General features: G+C 45.5%; 1 non-coding gene across 1 annotated transcript; it reads right to left on the reverse strand.

Moving 5' to 3' along the window:
• LOC119471309 lies at positions 1–134 on the reverse strand. Its single transcript, XR_005200338.1, has one exon. It is a non-coding gene; the product is annotated as a U8 small nucleolar RNA (small nucleolar RNA).
• Positions 135–7941: the final 7807 nt, after the last annotated feature.

Raw genomic sequence — 7941 nt, forward strand, 5'->3', positions numbered from 1 at the left:
ATGAGATACAAACAATCAGGGTTTGCAAGTCCTGATTACACAAAGACATTAATCGTGGATCATGCTAACTCCAATTATCATGTTCTATCTGCCCTCCAAAACCAGGAACAGGTACGAATTAACCCACCTGATGATAGGATTATTCATCCAGGTCTATAAAGAGTTTTCAGAGTGAAAAATCGTGATTTTGTTTTAGAGACATATATGTGAGCACATGATTACCGGGTTTGGTTTAAATTTCAAAGAGTGACAAAAGGTTGCAGCAGTGGATCATTTGTCATTGTTAGGGTGGCAGTGTCTTTCCTGATAGGGCTGATTGGCAGCTCAGTTTCTTGTTCTTTCTTGTCATTAAAGAGTTTTGTTCTCAGAGAGGAAATAATCTGTGCTCTTTGATGTGGTTCAGAAAAAAGAGACCATGACACCACATTTTAAAACTCGTTGTGACAGATCATCCATGAGCAGCTCTCTAGAAGAAACAGCTCGCAGAGCTCTGACTCAAACGAGAGAAGTTTTTAGAGAACGGGGTATGTCTGACTCTGGAAGAATTTCTTCAAGAAAACACAAAGACAAAGAATGAAAAATGCAAACACAATTATTCTTCCTCTGATGGGAATAACTTTCCAGCTCAAATGCATCTTCATTTATTTGTTTCTTTTGTGTGCGTGAGACAGGGTCTTGCTATGTTGCTCAGACTGGAAAGCAGTGGCATGATCTTGGCTCACTGCAACCCCCAACTCCCAGGCTCAAGTGATTCTTGTGCCTCAGCCTCCTGAGTAGCTGGGATTACAGGCGTGCGCCACCACACCCAGCTAATTTTTGTATTTTTAGTACAGACAGAGTTTCAGTACGTTGGCCAAGCTGGCCTCAAACTCCTGGCCTCAAGTGATCTGCCCACCTTGGCCTCCCAAAGTGCTGGGATTACAAGCATGCACCATCTCCCCCGGCCTCAAGTGAATCTTAATTTTGAGGTTATTCCAGAAGCTGAAGACAGTAAATCAAGCACTAAACTAGAAACACACTCCAGATGGGCACAGTTGCTCATGCCTATATCCCAATGCTTTGGGAGGCTGAAGCAGGAGGATTGTTGGAGCCCAGGGTTTCGAGACCAGCAGGGGCGACATAGTATAGAGACCTCATCTCTACAAAAAAAAAAAAAAAAAAAAGTAGACAAAAAAAATCAGCTGAATGTGGCATCTCACTCCTGTAATCTCAACTACTTGGAGGGATGGCTTGAGCCCAGAAGTTTAGGGCTGCAGTGAGTTATGATTGTACCACTGCACTCCGGCCTGGGTGACAGACTCAGACCTTGTCTCTGAAAAAAATAAATAAAATGAAAAGAACCATGCTCTTGTACAAAGGTGGGTATTTTTAGGAGCAAAAACAGACACCTTTTTTAAGTTTCCACATTTTTATACGATTCAAGATTCCACTCTATAACATGTATCTCTTCTGCCTCTGTCTTTAATTCTCCTTCTCCTCCTCCTCTGAGAGGGAGATGACAGACAGACACAAAGACAGAGACGTGGAGATGCAGAGGGAAACAGAACAGATCTTTTGGCATGACATGTTTTTAAAACAGTTGTCAGGGTGTGCTGAGCGAAATGGACCATAATAAAACAGATCATTTTTATGTCAAATGGATGTTATGATATGCCTGTATTTATTTTCTTTTTTTCTTTCTTTCTTTTCTTTTCTTTTTTTTTTTTTTTGAGACAGAGCTTCAGTCTTTCACCCAGGCTGGAGTGAAGTGGGGTAATCTAGGCTCGTTGCAACCTCTTACCCAGGTTCAAGCAATTCTCCTGCCTCAGCCTCCCTAGTAACTGGGACTACAGCTAATAGGCCCAGCTAATTTTTGTATTTTCAGTAGAGCCAAGGTTTTTATCATGCTAGCCAGGATGATCTCAAACTCCTGACCTCATGTGACCCACCTGCCTGCACCTCCGAAAGAGCTGGGATTACAGGCGTGAGCCACCGTGCCCGGTGGAGTTTCAGTTTTATAAGTTGAAAAGAGTTATAAGACGGTGGTGATGCTTGCACAACACTGTGAATGCCCTTAAGGCCACTGAACTGCACACTTTTAAAAAGGATAATATAGGCCCGGCATGGTGGCTCACGCCTGTAATCCCAGAACTTTGGGAGGCCAAGGCAGGAGGATCATCTGAGGTCAGAAGTTCAAAACCAGCCTGGCCAACATGGTGAAACCCTGTCTCTACTAAAATACAAAAATTGGCCAGGCATGGTGGCACGTCCCTGTAATCTCAGCTACTTGGGAGGCTGAGGCAGGAGAATCACTTGAACCCGGGAGGCAGAGCTTGCAGTGAGTTGAGATCATGCCATTGCACTGTAGCCTGGGCGACACAGTGAGACTCTGTCTCAAAAAAAAAAAAAAAAAAAAAACAGGCTGGGCACAGTGGCTCAAGCCTGTAATCCCAGCACTTTGGGAGGCCGAGGCGGGTGGATCACGAGGTCAAGAGATCGAGACCATCCTGGTCAACATGGTGAAACCCCGTCTCTACTAAAAATACAAAACATTAGCTGGGCATGGTGGCGCGTGCCTGTAATCCCAGCTACTGAGGAGGTTGACGCAGGAGAATTGCCTGAACCCAGGAGGCGGAGGTTGCCGTGAGCCAAGATCGCGCCATTGCACTCCAGCCTGGGTAACAAGAGTGAAACTCCGTCTAAAAAAAAAAAAAGAACAGGTTAATACAGGAAATGTTATGTATTGTTTACTACAATGGTTTTTGTTTTTTGTTTTTTGAGAGTGAGTCTTACTCTGTCACTCAGGGTGGAGTACGGTCACACAATCAGGGCTCACTGCAGATTCAACCTGTCAGGCTCATGGGATCCTCCTACCTCAACTGCCCAAGTAGCTGGGACCATTGGCTCATGCTACCATGCTGGACAAATTTTTGTATCTTTTGTAGAGTTGGAGTTTTACCATGTTGCCCAGACTGGTCTCTAACTCCTGGGCTCAGGGATGCACATGCCCGACCTCTCAAAGTGCTGGGATTACAGGTGTGAGCCTCCATGCCCCGCTGCACAATGTTTTGTTTTGTTTTGTTTTGTTTCAGATGGAGCCCCACTCTGTTGTCCAGGCTGGAGTACAATGGCGTGCTCTCGGCTCACAGCAACCTCTGCCTCCCAGGTTCAAGCAATTCTCGTGCCTCAGCCTCCCGAGTAGCTGGGATTACAAGTGTGCACCATCATGCCCAGCTAATTTATTGCACTTTTAGTAGAGTTGGGGGTTTTGCCATGTTGGTCAGGCTGCCCACCTTGGCCTCCCAAAGTTCTGGGATTACAGGTGTGAGCCACCAGGCCTGGCCATATTTTTTTTTTTTTTTTGAGATGGAGTTTTGCTCTTGTTGCCCAGGCTGGAGTACAATAGCTCAATCTCAGCTCACGGCAACCTCTGCTTCCTGGGTTCAAGTGATTCTCCTGTCTCAGTCTCCCGAGTAGCTGGGATTACAGGTATGCACCACCACGCCCGGCTAATTTTGTATTTTTAGTAGAGATGGGGTTTCTCCATGTTGTCTAGGCTGGTCTCGAACTCCCAACCTCAGGTGATCCGCCCACCTCGGCCTCCCAAAGTGCTGGGATTACAGGCGTGAGCCACCACACCTGGCCCTTTTTTTTTTTTTCCAAGGCAGTGGGCAATAGTAGAGATCTCTGCAGCACAGCTAAGGTGGGTGAAGAAGGAGCGAGGAAAGAACTATTTTCAGGCAGCCTTCCTATACCATGGCTTTCTGCAATGGATTGGCTTGGTTGATTCCAAGTGTCATAGTCGGTCATTCTTCATAGAATAAAAAATTCATGAGTTGGAAAGCTACATTTCAAAGCCAGGAAATGACTTCTTTTTAATGTATGTTACAAGTCTAGCTGTTAATCAAAAGCCCTCCTGCACTGACACAGGCTTTGCTCGCTGAGTTGCTCTGCAGAGCCCAGGAAAATAATAAAACCTTTATGACCAAGAGTACTATTTCATTTCCCTTCTAAAGGAAACCCATGAAAGGCCACCCATGCTGGCTGGTGTGGATGCAAGCAAAACTTAACTGTAAACTGAAGCAACGATGTTTCTTTTGCCTCTGTGCTGAAAAACCAAAGCAACAAAATAATACAACAAAAAGAAATATAATTTAAATACATAACAACTGCTGGTTTTCATCTTAATAATTTACAACTGATGAAGCTGGGAGATTATCTATTGGTCTTTCATGTGGTTAGTTTCAAAATATGACGACTTATCCTGTCCAGGCTGTGGTTTTCTGGCTTATTCAATTACTTCCCCCAGTTCTCTGGCCCCTCTTCTGCACAAACGCCCTCCCAGCCCTCAAAGGCCTCCCCGCTTCTGAAACTATCCCCCACAACCAGCAAGATTCTTCCTAGAAAGACTTCTATAGAAAATCTTTTCAAAGGCCAAGTACAGTGGCTCACACCTGTAATCCTAGCACCTTGGGAGACTGAGGTGGGCATGTGGTCAAGAGTTCGAGACCAGCCTGACCAACATGGTGAGACCCTGTCTCTACTAAAAATACAAAAATTAGCCAGGCGTGGTGGCAGGTGCCTTTAGTCCCAGCTACTCGGGAGGCTGAGGCAGGAGAATTGCTTGAACTCAGGAGGTGGAGGTTGCAGTGAGCCAAGATCACATCCCTGCTCTCCAACCTGGGTGACAGAGCAAGACTCCATCTCAAAAAAAAAAGGAAAGAAAATATTTTCTAGGCTGGGCACAGTGGCTCACGCCTGTAATCCCAGCACTTTGGGAGGCCAAGGCGGGCAGATTGCTTGAGCCCAGGAGTTTGAGACCAGCCTGGGCAACATGGGAAAACCCTGTCTCTACAAAAAAATCCAAAAATATTAGCCAGGCATAGTGGTGCTCACCTGTAGTCCTAGCTTCTTGGGAGGCTGAGGCAGGAGTATTACCTGAGCCCGGGGGGTTGAGGCTGCAGTGACCTCCAGTGATTGTGCCACTGCACTCCACCCTGGGTGACAGAGTGAGACCCTGTCTCCCCCCACATCCTCCCAAAAAAACCAAAAATCTTTTCTAGAAAGTCTTCTTGGGCCTCCCTCTTCAGATCTCTTCCTCCAGTGAATTCTGTGACACTAATTACTTTTTCCCCCCATGATACATAGGGCTTTGGGCTATGAAAGTATAATTTTCAAAAAGATAAAAGCCTGAATCTCACACAAGTGTAGAATGAACACATGTCAATTATGTATGTAACTAATTCACAAGCGTGCCAGGAAGATGTAAAACTAGTTCAAAGGAGAATTCAATGAACAGAGGTCTATGCAGTCAGACAGGAAAGGCAGTCAAGAATATGTTTTCTTTTTCCGTTTTTTTCTTTTTTTTTTTGAGATGCAGTCTCACTCTGTCATCCAGGCTGGAGTACACTGGAGCGATCTCAACTCACTGCAACCTCCGTCTCCCAGGTTCAAGCGATTCTCCTGCCTCAGCCTCCCAAGTAGCTGGGATTACAGGAATGCGCCACCAAGCTCGGCTAATTTTTGTGTTTTTAGTAGAGATGGGGTTGCACCATGTTGGCCAGGCTGGTCTTGAACTCCTGAGCTCAGGTGATCCACCTGCCTCGGCCTCCCAAAGTGCTGGGAATATAGGCGTGAGCCGCCGTGCCCAGCCAAGAATAAGTTTCCTACATCACAGGCAAAGTGGGTTAATGTCCTAACCGGCAATAGAACGGTAACATTCTGAGTTAGCCTTTGTCATTATTAAACAGCAAGAAAACAAAAGCTTATCTCCCAGTATTAAATAATCCTTGGGTGGGCTTTGGGCTAGATATGCTCCAGTAAGATATTGAAAGAACATGCAGGAGTCCTTTCAGCTTATATCCAAGTTTTTGGATAATTTTTCTTCACTAGGTCAATCACCACATTTCATAAGAGAAAATACAAGTTTGAAGAGATTAATTTACTTGTCCGAGATCACACAAGTGGTAGGAGCAGAGCTAGAACATTAAATGAAGTCTTTGTGGCTAAAGCGTATGCTTCTCCAAACGCATACTGAAGGATCCAGACCCACAGCCAGTGGAGTTAGCAGGGAAGACACCTCACTTGTGTGTGTACATGGGAATCCAGGGGATATGAAATTTGTTTTTATCCAGGAGATTAAAAAAATGCTTTTTTATTTTTTTGAGACAGAGTCTTGCTCTGTCACCCAGGCTGGACTGCAGTGGGGGAATCATGGCTCAAGGCAGCCTAGACTTCGGGGACTCAAGCAACACCACCTTAGTCTCCTGAGTAGCTGGAACTACAGGCATGCACCACCATGCCCAGCTAATTTTTTTTTTTTTTAATTTATTGTAGAGATAGTCTCAACATGTTGCCCAGGCTGGTACCAAACTCTTGGGCTCCAGCCATCCTCCCACCTCAGCCTCCCAAAGGCTGGAATTACAGGTATGAGCCACCATACCTGGCCGACAAATGCTTATTGATTGTCATGAAAGTCCACTGGCCCAGCTAGACCACCTTTCCATACCACTGGTGAGAAACAAACAACAACTAAGAAGCATGTAACTTATTTTTGTAAAAAACAAAAGGTCAAATTAAAGTTATACATTAAGAGAGAAAAAAAAAGAAGCATATAACTAGTTAATCTTAGGTGCCATTTAGCAAAACAGTTAAATGACTGTGTGTTTTATTGGCTAGATTGTAATTTTGAGGCCAGGTGTTTGAGACCAGATATTTGGAATTCACAGACTTACCCATATTTGTTGAGTACCGTCTGTGGCAGATTACATTTTCTTCCTTTCTGGGGGCCTGGGTGGATGGAATTTCGCCTTGCTGGTCAGGCTGGAGGGCAATCTTGGCTCACCGCAACCTCCGCCTCTGGGGTTCAAGCGATTCTATTGCCTCAGCCTCCTGAGTAGCTGGGATTACAGGCATGTGCCACCGTGGCTGGCTAATTTTGTATTTTTTGTAGAGAAGAGGTTTCTCCAAGTTGGTCAGGCTGGTCTCGAACTCCCAACCTCAGGTGATCCACCCGCCTCAGCTTCCCAAAGTGCTGGGATTACAGGCATGAGCCACCATGCCCAGCAGATTACATTTTCTAAAGGTAACCACACCTATATATGTAACCCACCTCATGTGCCCTTCCTACAATGGGACTGACACCCTTTCCAGAGAAAGGAAACACAGGTTCCCCCACTGCATGTATCTGAGCAGTGACTGCTCTAAGGAACACAGCAGAAGTGAAGCAGTGATGCTACCTGACTTCTGAGGCTAGGTAGTAAGAATGAGGCAGGAGAATAGGATCTGGAGGCTAGGAACCTAAGGCAGATTCAGGCTGACTTCCTAGAACTAAATCAAAAGGAAAACCCCAACTTTCCACACCTAAGTAACAAAAAAACAGGACGCTACTCCCTTTGCAAACCCTGCGCCCTTTCTTTCTGCGTAGCAGATGGAAAATCAAAAGTATCTCTGATTGGTTGCTTTCTGCAACCAATCAGAATGACTGTGGCTCACTACTTCATTTGCATAGGGTGTAACCACGGAACCAATGGGAAGCCTCTAGAGGATATTTATACCCCAGAAAGTTCTGTAAAGGGGCTCTAGAGCCCCAAGGCTGGGCCGGCTCCCACCTTATGGAGTATACTTTTGTTTCCACTAAATCTCTGCTTTTGTTGCTTCATTCTTTCTTTGCTTTGTTTTTGGGGCTTGTCCAATTATCTGTTCAAAACGCCAAGAACCTGGACACCCTCCACCAGTAACAAAACGTTACAATGTCACCTGATTCTCTATCTTTTCAAGATGCTTGTCCTTTGAACCCAACCACCATATTGTGAGGAAGCCCAGGCTACTTGGAGGGACTGTGGTTGCTCTGGCCAACGTCCCTGGGCCCCCAGCACGTAGCGACATGTGATGAACCCCAGACATAAGAGTGAACAAGGCTTCGGATGATTTCAGCCCACACTCTGAATTCAAGTCTTTTTT

The sequence above is a fragment of the Cebus imitator genome, unplaced genomic scaffold (assembly GCF_001604975.1).
Source record: "Cebus imitator isolate Cc_AM_T3 unplaced genomic scaffold, Cebus_imitator-1.0 Scaffold55, whole genome shotgun sequence".
NCBI classification, from domain to species: Eukaryota; Metazoa; Chordata; class Mammalia; order Primates; family Cebidae; genus Cebus; species Cebus imitator.